Source organism: Macaca fascicularis, chromosome 16 (assembly GCF_037993035.2).
Source record: "Macaca fascicularis isolate 582-1 chromosome 16, T2T-MFA8v1.1".
Taxonomy (NCBI): domain Eukaryota; kingdom Metazoa; phylum Chordata; class Mammalia; order Primates; family Cercopithecidae; genus Macaca; species Macaca fascicularis.
This window is the reverse complement of record NC_088390.1, coordinates 76,821,757-76,836,010: the sequence shown is the minus strand read 5'-3', so window position 1 is coordinate 76,836,010 and position 14,254 is coordinate 76,821,757. Positions and strand designations below refer to the sequence as shown.

The 14,254-nt window shown below is 36.3% G+C and overlaps 1 long non-coding RNA gene across 1 annotated transcript; it reads left to right on the top strand.

Annotated features, from left to right (window-relative positions):
• The first annotated feature begins 4,295 nt into the window (after window positions 1–4,295).
• Window positions 4,296–12,938, top strand: LOC135967757 (uncharacterized). The gene is made up of 3 exons (XR_010581970.2): window positions 4,296–4,724; window positions 4,817–4,935; window positions 9,299–12,938. It is a non-coding gene; the product is annotated as an uncharacterized lncRNA (long non-coding RNA).
• Window positions 12,939–14,254: the final 1,316 nt, after the last annotated feature.

The window sequence follows — 14,254 nt, the reverse complement described above, 5'->3', positions numbered from 1 at the left end:
AGCAGCAGAGGTCCTGCTCCTGGCAAAGCAGGCCTACACCATAGCCAATGTGCCCAGGAAAGCCGCTCAAGGGCAGTTCTGCAGTCAAATTTATGTTCACGTTTAATTACATGCAAATTAAGGGGCAGGTTGTTCAGACTTTTCTAGAAACAAGCTGGTATTTTTCAGGTCACTGCCTTGGAAAGGGGTGGTAAACTCTGGGTGTCGCCGTGACAATGGAAAACTGAGATGGCACTGGTGGATGTGTCTCCTGGAGAGATGCTTTCACCTCTTCCTTGTTTCAGCTATTCTTCAATCTGGTCTGGAGTCGAGTCCCCGCCTCCTACCTCAACTGTGTGTTTTGTGCTAGTCTTGCTGATTGTGGATTATGTCTTTCTGTTCTTTCCTTCCTATCAAGTGTATCTGCTTCTGTGGGAAACGTTTCCCAAATGGCAGATCCATTGAGGAAAAAAAAAAAAAAACCAAAAAACTCACCTATTTTCTTAATAATCCAAATGAATGCATTTGAAATGGTGGGATTCAGACATCAAAAGCAGGCATTTCTCTTGCTTCCTATAATGTATTTTTTTTGTACCCTACCAGCCAAGGAATAGAGAAAGACATTGAGTCTTGGAAAATATTTCCTCTTTCATTACATCCAGGGAAATTCAAAAGAGTTAGAATCCATCATGATGTCTCAAATATTCGCTATCACTTAAAGCACATGTTACATACAGATATGAGAGGTTAACAAGAAAGATGGCTTTCCGGTCCTTAACTCTTTTGGAGTAGTTACCTTTTCATCCAGTTCCTGAAAGCAAGAAACCAGAGAGTAAAAACAGTGTGCCCTCCTTACAGCTGCAGTACTGAGATAACTGCAATTCCACAGGAAGAGACAGGTCATAAGAATTGACACAGTGACTCGAATTAACTGAGGTAGACTTGACACCAATCATCCTGTTATCTTCCTAGAGTTACCTACTGCCGAATTCCTTTTCTTACATTTTTAAAATGTTAACTAATTTGTTTAATATTTCTTTTTTGCCAGAGCAAAATTAGAGAGAAGTAAAGTTTTCTTTGATCCCTAGCATCTCTCCACTATTCTTTTTGATAATATTCATCATTCTGTTGGCCTCCATCACAATAATACCCCCTCTTTTTATGGGTAAATGAAATAGAACATCTAATAGTAATAGATTGACATCCATGATGTCTCCAAGATAGGGAGAATTGTGAGTGAATTTATAAATGTTTTAAAATTAGGCAATAATATTTAAGATTATTTTTCTAATAAAACGTTAAAGCTAATACTTTGATTTCCTAATAGGAAGCAATTTTTTTTTTTTTTTTTTTTTTTTTTTTTTTTTTTTTTTTTTTTACTTTTCAACTGTCAAATAAAACTCTCAAATTTTCCTGGTGTGTTAATTCAAAATAAATGTGCACTTGCTTCATTGTCACAGGATTCTCTAACTATCCTCTCCATATTTATTTCACTAATATGATAAGCATTGACGTCAATACTCTTTCCTTGCTTCCAACTCTATTCACTCCATGATGGTATCAAATCGTTTCCTGAATGAGAGAAAAAATCATAAATATTTTATTGTGGTCGAATCATTATGTCAAGTGCTTCCTGATTGTCTCTTTGAACTGTTTATTTTTTGCTTTTTAATGGGCTGTGGTTTGGTAAAAGTGTGTTGAATGAATGGGATTTTTGGATGTTGACATTAGTCATGCCATTTGGAATATTTCAAACACGAGTTTAATTTTACCTGGCCTAATATTTTTATTTTCTGCAGGTTGCAGTATATTACTTCTAATATATAGAAAATAATCATTTGTTTTATACTTATGAATTTTATTTTCACTTTGTATCCAACTTAATGTCTATTGAGGTATAAATTTTCACTTTGTATGTAACTTAATGTCTATTGAGGTATAAATTAGTTGTTTTTAAGGTACTGTGTTCAATGACTTGCACCAGCCAAAGAAGGCTTCTAGCCATTTACCTTTGACTACGGTATTTTACTCCCAGAAATTACAAGTTTAGTTTTAGGAGAAACAAATCTTCTAGAACCTTGATAGCTTCTAACAGAATTGTTCAGCATCATAATACACTAGGTAATTTTTAAAAGGCAGTTTGGAACGTCTTAGGAGTCAGAAAAAGATTATTTAAAATGCAAATACTAAAAAGCAGTCAGCATTTATCTAATGTTAATGCTAACACTAGACCTCAGTATGAAAGTCCAAGCAGCCAAGTTGGGATTGAAAATACCTGCAAAATATTCACAGTAGCATAATTAATAGGACAATTTCCAAATAGGTCACATTTACTTTAAAATTATAATAATAATTATTATTTTGTAATAATTATTATGTTACTTTTCAAATAAAGCTCTAAGTTTTGCTAAATCATAATAGTGGATTCTTCTACAGTAACCATTCAAAAACATATACATGTCTAAGAAGTAAATTAGATTTCTGTAAATTACTCAATTTTCACTTTATTGATACAAACTCTAAAACCGATAATTAAATCAGAATTCTCTGTTAAGAACTATATCTAAATTAGTGATGGCCTGTTTGATGGAAAATGGACTTTTTACTGTTCAAAAGCAAAACATAAATATTTAAAGGCTATTCTCACAAAGCACATCAGTCACAAAATATAGTACAGAGTCAAATATCCAACCCCAATCCACATCAGTCCTCTAACACAGTTAAAACTCAAAGATCCGCCCCGGCGCGGTGGCTCAAGCCTGTAATCCCAGCACTTTGGGAGGCCGAGAAGGGCGGATCACGAGGTCAGGAGATCGAGACCATCCTGGCTAACACAGTGAAACCCCGTCTCTACTAAAAAATACAAAAAACTAGCCGGCCGAGGTGGCAGGCGCCTGTAATCCCAGCTACTCGGGAGGCTGAGGCAGGAGAATGGCGTAAACCCGGGAGGTGGAGCTTGCAGTGAGCTGAGATCCCGCCACAGCACCCCAGCCTGGGCGACCGAGCGAGACTCCGCCCCCCAAAAAAAAACCTCAAAGATCCAAGTTTCAATCTATAAAACTCTGGGGCCCCTAACAGCATTTTTAGGGATTATTTGAATTTTAAAATGTTAAATTCTGACTTTATAATGCTAGCTTATGAAAAGTAAATTGAAATTCTGGTGTGCTTGTCCACCAGTACTATTCACTCCTTACCCATCCCAATTCACTCTCTGTCTGCTTTCTGCCTAGGGAGCTTAATTCTAAGGACTGCACAGCCTAGGGTCTTTTTCACTGGTTTTTGCTGAGATCACTCAGTGAGAGTTACCAGGCAGAATTAATAGTAGTCATATATCCCCGTCCACTTTTTGGCTGGGTTGTCAGTCTTTAACCGTAGCTTTTAAAGGATAACCCTTCTCCACCATCTATAACTGTCGTAAGATTTGAGTAACACAAATTTCTCCCCTCTTATCTGCAGGCTTAGGAAGTTTCTAGCCGAGCTTCCTACTGCTGGTGAGTCTCTGGGCACTTTGCCATCCCTTCATGATTCTGTTGAACCTACCCTTACATCAGCAAATATTTCTTTTATTGAACTCTCTTCGGTTAGCCCTTTGAGTTAATTCATTGTGTCATCTGTTCCCTACCAGAACTCTGCCTAGTACACCTGGTTTGGTCCTTCCTCATTGCCACCACCATATAAACTGGTCACTCAGCTACTCAGCACCATTCCTTCCATCAGTAGTGTCATAAGAACAATAATATCAGCAAAACGATACTAGCTTACTACATGCCAGAGTGAGCGGTTCAGGCATGCTAGAAAATCTGCCAGGTATTTTATCATTATTATCTCAATTACACGCTCACAGGCATCCTAGGAAACAACTACAATCGTTATTTCCAACTCACAGATGAAGTAAGTAACTTAACCAAAGTCTCGGCCAGTAAATTGTGAAGCAGAGCTTCAACCCTTGAACACTGAGTGTAGAAATTGTACTTTTAACTGCTTGACTCTCATTCTTGTCTGTAACCAGCTTCCTACATGGCTGAAGTAACTGGCGAAACAAGGAGATTTTTACCTTAAAATCTGAGCATTCACTTTGAATCTAAGCATTCCCTTTATCTTAAAAAACCAAGCATTCCTTTTATCTTAAAACTTTATACCTCCATGATTAAAATGTGACATCCAAAATACTAAAATTAAATGAAGAAGCATCTCTACTATGAATCAGATGTATTATCTACAAATAGTTGGTAACTTGGAAGCACAGAGTGACTGGCATACAATCTGAACATATGTGCCATTGGACAGTGAAGATCTCATAAAAACGACTATTTCTCACATAAACAAGGACGGCAGCGACGAGACTCAGACTTGCGGAATGTAGCTAAAGGCTCCAAAGTTGTAGGGGAGTAGTGGAAAAAGGAAGGACAGACCAAAAGAGAACCCATCAATAGCAGCTCTTCAGAGTTTGATAGCCTGGGTTGGAGGATACACACCACCTGTTTTGCATGCTTGTCCAAGGTCTTTCTTTCTAATGTAAGCTTCTATTTTATTTTCCCCAATATCATCCACAACAGTATTTGTGAGTTTCATGAAATGCTGAAGGATATAGTCCTTTAGAGCAATGGCCCTGCGAGATTTGTATTACCATCATCAAGAATCATTTTTAGCCTAAGGATTTTAGAAATAGAGCCAAAATAATCTGTTGCTTTGGGTTGGATTGGTATCATCTTTTTAAAGGGTGCCTTGCAATTCTGTACTTTAAGGTGAGACTTTTCCTTATTCATTGTATTCTTCCAATTTTTATTTTCTTTTCTATTTTTTTCCTTTCTGATTTACTTATTCTCTCGTCTTTAAGACTTTCTTTCCCTGAGCCTCAGCTGATACAAGTTTCAGGAATCGGAGCTGCCTATCAGTTGAACGCTTCACCGATGACAACAACAATGACAAGAGCACCTGGAAGTCCTGTTCTCCAGGGTGAGTAATGCTAGCCCTTATTGTGTTCCCAGCCTTTTATGTTCTCTCCTCTTATCAGGAAACAATGTTTCTCATTCAATGTTAAAAGTCAACAGATTAGAATGGAAGTCAGACAAAAGCAATGCTGTATGACTGTCCAGTTCCAACTCAGCTTTTATGACCAGGCTTTTGTACCCTTTGGACAAGGGTGTATTTAGAATTTGAATTTAAAAACGTGCCTGTACTAATACGATTTCCATCTGATGTAAACAAGTATCGTTTCCTCAAACAGCACTTCTCTTTAAAATAAATAGTAGCATGATATATTTCAGGATTTTTTTTTCTGCTTTGACTATTAGAACAAAAAACAAAGAGCTGCCTAGATAGTCAAAAAACAGTGGGGCATCTGTTCTTGCCAGTTAAGGCATCTCTTTAATCACTTGGAAAGAAAAACACTGACAATAATTTTTAAGACACGTTGTCAGAAGTGTTCAAATGAATAAAACCTTGGGAGTACCTAGTACTAAGGAAAATGGCGTGAGAGCCTAAATCAGAATGGCGGCTCACAGAGAAAACCTCACTTCCCCCATCATGTGTTAACCAAGCGTTTCCAAAAAGGCATAGATGGGCCTTTTTGATTACGTGTTTATTTTAATGAGTGTTAGAAAATATTTAAATAACCCACTGAATTTAGGTTTCACTATACTGAGGTTATATGACAAAGAAATACATTTACATTATATTAGAAGTTTCACTTTAGAATGTCAGTACCGACAACATGAACATATAGTAAACACATGATTGTATATGGTTGACAGAAATTTAGGGACCATGGTCTCTCCTAAGCATTAGATATACATTGCCACCTAACTTTAAGGCAAAACAAACCTGCTCTATTATAGGAGCATATATTAAGATACTCTCAAGTGAACACACGTGTTAAAGCCTCAGTTGCATTGTCATGCTTTAGTGTTTTGTTGGTTCACAAATAGCGATTTACACACAAGTCGTTCATTTTAAGAGAAAATTATGTTTTCTTTAAAAAAAATCAAAAACAGGAAATAAAAACATTTTACTAGAAACAACAGCAACAAAAAATTTCCTTAGTGGAATGCTAGACTTCTGGTCTTGCCATCACGTTGTAAAATCACTCTTGCTTTTGTGGAAATGGTTTTTCCACAGTGCAAAGATCTGACTGGTTTATTTCAAAAGGTCAGTCTTGATTTTTGAACACCAATGTCTGTCTTTCTGTCTGTTCACCAAAGAGCTGGACTTCATTTTTTATATAAACAAAATGAAAATGAATGTGGAAGAAATGGGAAAAGGGATGAGCTATAAGTCATTATTCATTCTTCAAAGAAATAAAGATATTCTTCCACGATGGTTGAGGGGCAAACAGTTGGTAAAATTCCAGAATAGCAAGTCACAAAGCAGAGGTACTGGGGATTTTAGATGTGGATAGAACCTGGAGTAAAAAAAAAAAAAAAAAAAAAAAAAAAAAAAAAAAAAAAAATAGTTGGCAGCAAAGGAAGAGGAAAGGAAAGAGAATCCTGTGACAAGTTACTGTTCCAAATAATTCCAGTGGCCACCCTTTCCTCATCCACCCTCATGTAGAAAAAAATGGGGAAAAATGCAGACCATTGGGCAGCTCATCTAAGCTTCTTTGAGCTGAAAATCTACAGTGGAAATTTCATATAAAAGTGTTATTTTATGAAATTATCTTTTATTTTTATTAAAGTAGCCAAACATTCCCCTAAATAGACCTTTCCCTGGAATCTTAGAGTTTGGATTCTTGTCCTGGAAGCAAAATGCATAGAGACTCACTAAAGAGGAAGACACACACACACACACACACACACACACACACACACACGTCCCTAAACATTACCTAAACTTTGATTTTTAAAAAAAATTTTCTGTCTTACCCAGATAGTTCCACTTCATTCCTATTCATCCAAATCCTGAAGAATTCTAAAATATTTTATATTATAAATTGGCCTGAGAGGCGTCTATGTTGTGTATATTAGTTGACATTATACAGAATCCCAAGAAATAAGATGTATTTACATTTATTTCTAAAAGGCACTTATACTTCAAGGCTGGGCACAGTGGCTCATACCTGTAATCCCATCACTTAGGAAGGCCAATACAGGAAGATTGCTTGATCCTAGGAGTCTGAGACCAGCTTGGGCAACACAGTGAGGTCCCATCTCTACAAAAAATTTAAAAAAATATTAGCCTGGCATGGAGGTGTATGCTTGTAGTACTAGCTACCCAGGAGACTGAGGCAGAAGGATCACTTGAGCCCAGCAGGTCAAGGCTGCAATGAACCATGATAGCGTCACTGCACTCCCGCCTGGGCAACAGAGTGAGACCCTGTCTCAAAAAAAAAAAAGAAAAGAAAAAGAAAAAGTACACTTTCAGAATGACTTCCAAAATGGTATCAGATTTCCTTTGTTTTAGATCTTTAAAAGGCAGAATATTTATACATTTTAATTTGTGATCTGTTACCACCAAAGCATTATAAAGACATAAATAAGTCATGTCCTAGTTTCTATTAATGTCTCTTTATTTCAACAATAATTGATTTTTCTAACTTTAAAATTCCCCAACACATTGATAAAAGACACTCTCTCTTGTCATGAGTCAGGTTATCACTATGATTCAGGAAGTTTATTACAAAACTAACTAAAGACACAACATATACGAGGAAATGATATGCCTGTTTAAACAACTGGAGTTAGGAAAAATGGGGAAAATATATTTGTTTGTCATTGGTAAACAGCGGTCTCAAAACATAGATGATCAATCTTTGAAATAAGTAGCAATTCTGAGAACTATAAAGATAGGAGAACAAATTTTCTTTCCATCCATCCTCCGGACAATCATTTTCCTAGGCTCTTCAGAAAATAATACGTTGGATGTTGAAAATGGATGTAGTACATATGGGAACCAATAAGGTTGGATTGGAAAATGATCTTAGACTTTCTTCACATTGGGTATTGAAATGTCCTGTAACATCATAAAGAAGGATGTGTGAAATCCAGCTGCTGAAACCACATCTGGTGGCAGGACTACTCATGCACTCCCCTGCTAGCTCTCTACCCAGTTCTTTTATGCACTTGCCTCTTTGATCCTCTCATTTTTAAATCCCCTTCCACTTAAGGTGTCTTTGCATCATGTCTCTATTACTTATTAGTGTTCATCTTGGAATATCTCAATTTTGAATTGTGTTTGTGTGTGTGTGTATGTGTGTAAAAAAGAGAGAGAGAGCAAGAGAGAGCGAGATTCCTGCAGTATAAAATTTCTAAGGTCCTTAATATGACACCTGGTCTGGTTCAGAGCAATGAATAGAGAGGGATCGTACTAAATCCTGGAACCAAGCAGCAGAATGTGGTGTTAATGACCATGTGGCATGAAATTTCTGAGCACCCAACTTGAAAGGGTGGGAACATAATCGATAGTATCTTTATAAATCAAGTACCAGAGTGCTGCTGGAGTAACCTTCCTCAAGAAGATTCCTCGGAAACAGACAGTGAGATATTCATTTGATTTTTATTGTATAAGTACGTCAAATGGTTGTGCTAAAACCAAAAATCACTACCTGGGTTCTTTTATCTTTCCTTTAATTTTAATTTTTAGTTTTGGGGTACTTGTGCAGGATGTGCAGGTTATATAGATAAATGTGTGCCATGGTGGTTTGCTGAACCTATCAACTCATCACCTAGATATTAAGTCCAGCATGCATTCACTGTTTTTCCTAATGCTTCCTCTCCCCACCCCATACCCCTACAGGCCCCAGTGTGTGTACCAGGGTTCTTTAGTGTTGTAAGGGTTAGGTACATGACCTGATGATTCCAACAATAATTTCCCATTTGTTTCCACTCTAATTTTTACTATTTTTTGCTGTCCTTTCAACCTCTATACCCCACTGTCTCAGTTAGGCAACCTAAAATAACATACTGCAGGATGTTATTAAAGAAGACTTAGACTACTGGGAGGTTTATATTCACATTTACTGTCGGGTTCTTTGGGAATTTAAAAGCTGACAGATATCACTGGATGCCACTTCAATTTCACGGATGCCCTGTAAGTTATTGCAATTTTTCACCGGTTATATACAGCAGGGACTGAGTGGATCATGGCATGGAAAACTAAATAGTAAAAGTAATAACTTTTTCCAGGTAGTTTCATAAGACCATTTTTCCCCACTAACTTCCCAGAGGCAATGATCTTATCAATCTGCTCCTTCAATCTTTGCTGTTCTGCCCACTTACTTCCCCTGTCTGCAGCTTTTCCTTCACAGTTTAGAATTCATCCCTGGGCTTACAGATCTCATGACAAATCAAGGCTTATAATTTTTTTTTTTTTTTTTTTTTTTAAGGTGGAGTCTTGCTTTGTCTCCTAGGCTGGAGTGCAGTAGCGCAATCTGGGCTCACCGCAACTTCCACTTCCTGGGTTGAAGTGACTCTCCTGCTTCAGCCTCCTGAGTAGCTGGGACTACAGTTGTGTGCCACCACACCCGACTACTTTTTGTATTTTTAGTGGAGACGGGGTTTCACCTGCCAGGCTGTTCTCGAACTCCTGGCCTCAGGTGATCCGCCCACCTTGGCCTCCCAAAGTGCTGGGATTATAGGCGTGAGCCATTGCGCCCGGCCCAAGGCTTATAACTTTTGCCAAATTCTGCAGTTTATCAACTTTATATCTACTTCAAGACTTTTTAATCCATAAATAATGAAGATATGCAATGAAAGAATAATGATCATCATTGTTATATTAATATAAGATTAGCTGTATTAGTTTTAGGAAACATATTTAGGCTCAACAGGTGGGATCACATGCTAATATATCCCTAATCACTCTGTTTCACAGAGAGTCTTTAATTCACAGTGGGTCTTGTTCATTTTAAAGTGATTTCACTATTAGCTAGCTGCACTGTATGCATTATATATTATTTACCTGCTCCATTACTTAAACTATTACTTTTAATAAACATTAAAACTGGAAGAGAGCAGAAAGCAAAATAGCATATAGTCTAAAAAGGCTGTGATAAATGTAAAAGCATTATGGAAATACACAAAGCAGTGGCTTATAATCCAAATCTCTACACCACCTATGTTCCGATTTATGATACTATTTAAATTGGTAATTTGTTCAAAGGAACAATTCTGGGGGATTCTAACTTGCGAGATCCAGAAGGGAAGGTGTAGTTTAGAAACCTGTATTTGGAAGCTTCCAAGTTTATTCTAATTACAATCATGTCAAGGAAACGCTGATCTCAAGTAAAGGACAATGTCCAGGCTGAGTCAGAAAACACTCTGGTAGGTTTTAATGATCCATTGTTTAACAAGAGAGGACTGGATGCCTGGAGAGGCGTACCACCCCCAAAAAATAGCAAAAGCAAGGAAAGGTTACTGACAAATTTTAGCTAATTTGTACTTTTCATAGTAGCGGATTTCATTATGTTATGTCAGTTCTTTTGGTTTACATAGCTTCAAGGATGAAAGTGAGCCTCAGGTTTAGCTACTTGAAGCGCAAATACTGTTCAGTCTATCACAGTCTGGGCAAATTATTCATTTGATAAGAAAAAGAACTACCAAATGATTACATAAAATGGAATATTCTGTAAAGCGCATTTAGCATGTTATGTCCCTAAATATAATTCCAATGGAAAATGTAATCAGAGGGCCTTTTAGTAATTAGAGGGCCAAATAGCCGAAGCTTGTTTAATGGAACTAAAATAGGCACAAAACTCTTTGATTAAGACTCTGTCTCAAATGCACCATGCAAGGATGCACTCTGCTCATGTATCTTTTTATTTTTTATTTTTTTTGAGACAGTCTTGCTCTGTCGCCCAGGCTGGGGTGCAGTGGCGCAATCTCGGCTCACTGCACGCTCTGCCTCCTGGGTTCACACCATTCTCCTGCCTCAGCCTCCCGAGTAGCTGGGACTACAAGCGCCCGCCACCACGCCCTGCTTTTTTTTTTTTTTTTTTTTGTATTTTTAGTAGAGACGGGGTTTCACCATGTTAGCCAGGATGGTCTTGATCTCCTGACCTAGTGATCCGCCCGCCTTGGCCTCCCAAAGTGCTGGGATTGCAAGCGTGAGCCACCGCGCCATATTTCTAAGACTCAATTTTTTCCGTGTTCTCAGGCTGAATATTTTTCGTTGTTCTAACTGATGTATTTTTTATAGAGATTTTAATATTTTATTTTGTTTCTTTTTCCCTTTTTAAAAAATGTCCCATTCTGCTTATGTGTAGATTGTAATATTTTATATTAGGCTAGTGGTGTAGACCATAGAAACAATTCTGACTTGTAAATATCTCCACCCTGATTTATTCTGTATTTCTCTGAAAGCATAAATCTTTTTGTCATGTTAATTTACCAACATCCAAGGTTAAATTATCTCATGTGCTTGTAAAGAGAACATTAAGGATAAATCCCAAAGTAACTCCCCTCTTGGCTTGACATGGTCCTAAATCTACCAGGCAGGACCAGCTACATAATTTGCAGGGCCCAGTGAAAGATGCAAATGTAGGACCCCTAATCAAAAAGCAGAGAAAAAAATGCTTTGGAGGTATTAAAATATAAAACTTTTTCTTTAAAATATATAAACTTACAAAATGAATAGGGAAAATAGTGATACATGAGTATATCATAACAATGTAAACTTGTAAATTACATAAAAGTGATTTTGAGGTCATAATTTATATAATAAACTAAATAATAATACTTTGTAATGTGGTATCTTAAGAAAATGTTTTTGGTTCACTTTTCTGCAAATATATTTGTGCCTCAAAATGTATATACTCTTAGCAGCTACATTTTCAACTGATATGATTGAAAGTGGCATTATTTGCTCTTAGAAAATGCAAGTTTGCAAATATGTTTTGAAAATTTTTAATTTTGAGAAGAATCTCTCTGCTAGTGTAACTATTACTGGAGCTGTTAGAAGTATTTTGTAGGCTGTGACAATTTTAGTGCATCTAGAGCTGATGATTCTCAAGGAAAAATCTTCCTTAAAAAATTTAACTATTCATAGAAATCATTTTTATGGAAGTTTGAATTTAATTTAAATTGTGAATTTTATTGTGAATTCATGCAATCACCTTGTAATATATTTCCTTTGTTATCCTACAATTTGTTGAGTCTTATAAGCTGAAAGTGGCTTCATGATTTGCATATAATTCAGAATTCCTATTTATGTATTCTATCACTTTATCTTGATTAAAGGAAAATATTAAGTTGTCCTTCTTGTTAGTAATTGATCCATAGGACTTCAAACAAAAATAGTGCTCTTTTCAGTTGAATGCAATAATCTTTCAATTTAATTTCTGTTATTGGCGGAATCATGTTCCCTCCCAAATTTATATGTTGAAGTCGTAAACCCTGTAATTCTTAATATGACTGTATTTGGAAACAGGGCCTTTAAAGAAATAATTAAGGTAAAATGAGTTTATATGATTCCTTAATTCGATATATTTTGTGTCTTTCTGAGAAGAGATCAGGACACAAGTACACACAGAAAGAAGATCAAGTGAAGACACAGGGAGGGGTAAACGGTGTCTACAAGCTGAGGAGACCAGACGTAGAAGAAACAACCCAAGGATACCTTACTCTTGGACTTCTTGTCTCCAGATTTGTGATGAAATACATTTTTGTTGTTTCAGGCACCTGATTTGTGGTACTTTATTATAGCATCCCTAGAAACTAATGAAATTTCTGTTTCTAAATCTATGGATATTTGCTTTGAAATGCTGCAGCAGTTTGCAAACCTGAAGATTTCCTACCTTCTTTAACAACCATATGCTGTTTATGTTCTTAGAATCTTGCTTCCTAAAAATAACAGTGCAGTGTCAAAAGAACGTTTTATATGTTCATTTTCTCTGACACTAGAAATCATATTTTATTATTGTTAGCATATCATAAAAATTCACACACTGCTGATATTTATATTAAAATTGCACTGAAGCTATAGAAGAAACTGGGTTGAATAAACATCATTAGAATACTGATACTTCTCTCAGTGAGACTGTCTCCCTTTATTTAGGTCTCTTTTAATGTCTGCGTATTAGTTTTACAAATTTCCCCTTAAAGGGCTTTTGTAGGATCTAGGCATAGATAACTGTTGATTCTCTGAATTATATCTTTAGTTAATTTTTTTTGGTCTGTTTGTCTCAGGTGTATACAACTGCATTTGATTTCTCTCGTCAAATATAGATCCAGCAAAATTGTTTAAGTCTCTTTTCATAATTTTCCCATGCTGTTTCTCCTATACTTTTATATAGCCAACTATAGAATGTGTTAATATAGCAGATGTTATTCCTTTTCATTTTTATATCATTGACATTCTTTTTTCTTTTCTTTTTATTATTATGTTTTTTTGAGATGAAATCTTGCTCTGTCACCGAGGCTGGAGTGCAGTGGTGCCATCTCAACTCACTGCAACCTCTGCCTCCTGGATTCAAGCAATTCTCTTGCCTCAGCCTCCTGAGTAGCTGGGATTACAGGCATGCACCACCACACCGGCTAATTTTTGTATTTTTAGTAGAGATGGGGTTTTGTCATGTTGGCCAGGCTGGTCTTGAACTCCTGACCTCATGTGACCCACCCATGTCGGCCTCCCAAAGTGCTGGGATTACAGGCATTAGCCACTGCACCTGCCTTTTTTTTTTTAATCTTAAGTACCCTAGTTAGAACCCCAACTAGAATGTCAAATAAAAATGATAATTATAAACATCTTTGTTTTGTTACATATTAAAAAGGAAATATTTTTAATGTTTCATTAGTACGCTTGTTACTTCTTAAGATATAGGTTATATTCTCTAGCATGTTTAAGATTTTAACTTCTTTCCCTAGTTTGAGATCAGAATTTTCTTCCATGACCTTTTTAAGTTTTTAATTGACATATAATAACTGTGTATGTTTATGGCATACCGAGTTATGTTTTGATACATACAAGGTATTGTGATCAGATCAGGGTAATTATTAATAGTATATCCATCATCTCAAATATTTATCATTTCTTTGTGTGGAAACATTTAATATCTTCTAGCTATTTAAAGGTATCTATTACTGTCAACTATAGTCATCCTAGATGCTATAAAACACTAGAACTAGTGCCTTCAGGACCTTTTATTCTTATTGTAGGACTGAGGGGCATGAGGTTTAAAGAGGTTACATGATTTGCCCGAGTTGAAATCATAATTTCAAAAGGATATTTTCAAATGGAAATCAGCCATTCATTCTTGGGATAAACTTCAATCGATCTTGATGTTTTACCTTTTTCACTTAATACTGCATTACATTAGCTATTTTGTAAAAATTTATGAACTTAC